Below are 3,648 nucleotides of genomic sequence, written 5' to 3'. Positions count from 1 at the left end.
TGGTAGGTGATATAGGGAGCTATGGAGATAGGGAGCTATGAGGTGTAGCCAATGTGTCACAGGGAGGTAGTCAATTAATCACCTGTTGGGATCCCAGCTGTTAGGATACTGACACCAGAATCCCAACACCCGGTGAAATAACGGCGGTCTGAATTCTGGCCGCCGGCTGGAATCACCACTTGGGTGATGGTCAACGCAACCACCCGAATGAGAATATAACCGCCGGGCCCAAAGCATGGCAAACTCAGCGAGCCAGCAAGGGCACATGCTACGTTAACTGCTGGTATCACGGCTGTCGGGATCCCAGTGTTGGTCTCCTGATTGCCGGGATCCCGACAGCCGGGATATCATACTGATCCCGTGTCACATAATAAGCAGTGCCACAATTACAGTAAGCTGAAATGTTATTTTTTATGCTGTAGATGGATGACATCCTTGATGGTTCCTGCTGTTTGTGTAATTTGTTTTGCACATCACTCCCATGCACAATAGCTAATACAAACCTCCTGTTTAATGAATGAATGAATCAATCAATCAATCAATCAATAATTTTTCCTAGTGTATAAAGCAAATCTGAATCCAGATTGCTGGTATAGAAATCAGACTACAGACCTGGTGGCTAGTGTAGAAAATATACCAGTAATAGTGGCACCGGCCCTGCTTCCTGCTATAGAATACAGACCCAACCCGTAGAGGTGAGTGGAAAAAGTACATGCTAGTCCTCGTTGCTAGTGTAAAAAGTGCATGCCAGAATTGGCACTAGTGTAGAAAGGAGACTACAGGGTATATGTACTAAACAGAGGGTTTTCCAAGCTGCCACTTCTTGGTGGATTTACCCTCAATGCTGAAAATGACACTAATATTAAGTGCAAAACCTGGTGTGTTTTGCAGCTATTGCCTGACACCAAGTGATGGAAATCGATGGCTATCATTGCTGATGGAGTTTCTCTTATTCCACTGGCACTGAGCTTTGAGACCGCCACTGGAAATTAATAAAATATTTCAAGAAGTTAACAGGTTGCCTATGAAACCAGTCCTGCCTGTAGTTGCCCAGCGTTAAGTACCCACCTCCATTCCCTGTATACAAAGATAGTCTTGTGTACAGTTAATAAAGAAAATATACTGAATTGCAATGGCACAACTCCCCTTTGTTTCATTGTCCATATTTATTTAAAAAAAAAAAAAAGCCTGCGGAACATCTCCTAACATATGTAATGTTTTATCAGACTTATATACCATAGATATTGCTTACAATGAATATAAGGATGACATCATGGTCATCATAGTTACCACAAAACAAGTAGCAAATAAAGCATATGGCAATAGCAGATAATGTACAGGTGTCACACATTAGGCAAATAACACATCAAAGTAACACATGTTATGGTTTTAACACTATGTTATTGTTTGTCATGACATAGAAGAACCACCAACATACAAGAGTGCAGAGCCTACCCTCCAAGGCAAGTTAGAACCCTCCTGCTCTACCCAATCCTTCACCTCCCTGTGAGTTACCATAATAGCTTTACCAAATTGTGAAAGACAAAACTGCAACCATGGCACACTGGAAACCCAAATGTAGCTGCAGCTGAACGGCTTGACATCCTCAATAAGATGGCTTACATGTATCAGACTGATGGCTTAAATATCTTGTAAACACGCAGAATGAGCATGTTGGTCTACTAAAGCATCAAAATGACTTTTGACAAAGCTGCATTAATGAACACCAATGCTAAAGGTATGCTATTCATCTTGGAAGAAATAACTAGAGCTCAACATCCCAACCACAAGTTGCCCAGAGTGACACACCTGCCAATGAGGAGCCACAAGCACAGGGAGAAGATTCTCCTCAGCAGATCCATAATCAGAGGCATACTCAAGGGCCTGGTGGCAAACATTTCAGAAGGAGTTCTGAGTTTTGTTTTCTTTTAATAATTAATAAGACATGATTGTTACATAATTTCATATGTCTACTTCCATACATTCAATAACCTTACACTATGTATTTCTGTAAACCTTGTGGTATGATTTTCAAAGTTAATAATTTTTGCAGGTGGCCAACATGTGGGTTCATATAAGACATTGAAGGATGTGGTTTTGTAAAAGAAGCAATCTATTAAGTCACAACGAAAAGCTTTCCAGTATTTGTATTCAACTCTCATTAGTATATGCATTTTATGGGCTGCATGTATGACATATTAAATTGATAAGCCTTGCATTGCTACATATGTCAACATGGCTTAAGCAGAAATATGTCTTTACTGTAAAGGGGTAAGCATACCTATATTGGATGCACATTAATTATATTGTCATTTTATGGTGTAATTACAGTTGAAGAATTTCAATACATTGGAAATAGACCTTATTGACTCTAAACGTTAACTATTTGATCTGGTAGAGGCATAGGGTGATATTATATAGCATTTGTTCTCATACTTGATCCTCAGGACCTCACACAGTTCATGTTTCCAGGTCACTTGTGGATTTGTAAAATGTGGTAACTGGTGACACTCAGTGCACCTGCCTGGTGACCTGGAAAATGTGACCTGTGTGGGGTCCTGTGGACTGAGTTTGAGCACCGCTGTTTATTGAAGAATGAGAATTTATGGATTTGCAGGGTGAGCGCTGTCTCCTGCAAGAAGCACAAAATAATGTTTATGCAAGAATATGAACACTACCTACATACTAAAGGGGGATAAACTATGGGATTCTGTACTGGAAAAAGATCTAGGTGTTCACATAGTTAACAAACTTAACAGTAATACCCAAAGTTGGAATGCAGCAAAAATGTCAAACAAGGTATTAGCATGCATTAAGTGGGGATTTGATGCAAGGGATGACAGTGTTATACTCCCACTATATAAATCACTAGTGAGGCCACATATTGCATACTGTGTACAATTATGGGCACCATACTAGAAAAAGGATATCCAGGAACCAGAAAAGGTTCAGAGACGAGTGACCAAATTGATAAAGGGGATGGAGACTCTAGAATACGAGGAATGCTTTGCTAGGCTAGGCATGTTTACATTGGAAAAAAGGAGATTAAGAGGGGACATGATTAACATTTACAAATATATAAGGGGTCAATACACAGAGCTAGCGGGGGATTTGTTTTTGGTAGGACACGTGGACACCCGCTTAGGTTGGAGGAGAACAGATTTTGCACAAAGAGACGGAAAGGTTTCTTCACAGTAAGGACAATACGTATATGGAATTCCTTGCCTGAGAGAGTAGTGATGGCGGACTCGATCACTATTTTTAAAAATGGGCTTGATAAATTCCTAATGGATATGGATATACAGGGTTATGGTGGGTAAATCATGTACTATAGTAATAAAACGGAGTATTTTAGTTTACCGCTAAACACTCACCACAGTTAAAATTAGTCTTAAAAATTGTTCAGTGTAGGAGATCACTAACAGGTTGAACTCGAAGGAAAAATTGTTTTTTTTTCAACCTCAGAAACTATGTTACTATGTAATGTGTGGATACATTCTATCCTAAATGTATAAATGTTGGATATCTATAATTTTTAGCTTTTGTAAGAAACACAGTGTTTTTAAAGTAATAGAAACATGGATCATTGTGTGACAGATTTTGCAATGAACATAACGTGAAGGGGTGATACAACTGCAAAAGTACCTA

General features: G+C 39.4%; 1 long non-coding RNA gene across 1 annotated transcript; it reads left to right on the top strand.

The window, feature by feature from the left end:
- Window positions 1–564: 564 nt before the first annotated feature.
- Window positions 565–1,960, top strand: LOC134911331 (uncharacterized). Its single transcript, XR_010176487.1, has 2 exons — window positions 565–695; window positions 1,422–1,960. It is a non-coding gene; the product is annotated as an uncharacterized LOC134911331 (long non-coding RNA).
- Window positions 1,961–3,648: the final 1,688 nt, after the last annotated feature.

Source organism: Pseudophryne corroboree, chromosome 4, assembly GCF_028390025.1.
Source record: "Pseudophryne corroboree isolate aPseCor3 chromosome 4, aPseCor3.hap2, whole genome shotgun sequence".
NCBI lineage: Eukaryota > Metazoa > Chordata > Amphibia > Anura > Myobatrachidae > Pseudophryne > Pseudophryne corroboree.
The sequence above is the reverse complement of the archived record's forward strand: the minus strand, read 5'-3'. Positions and strand labels throughout refer to the sequence as shown.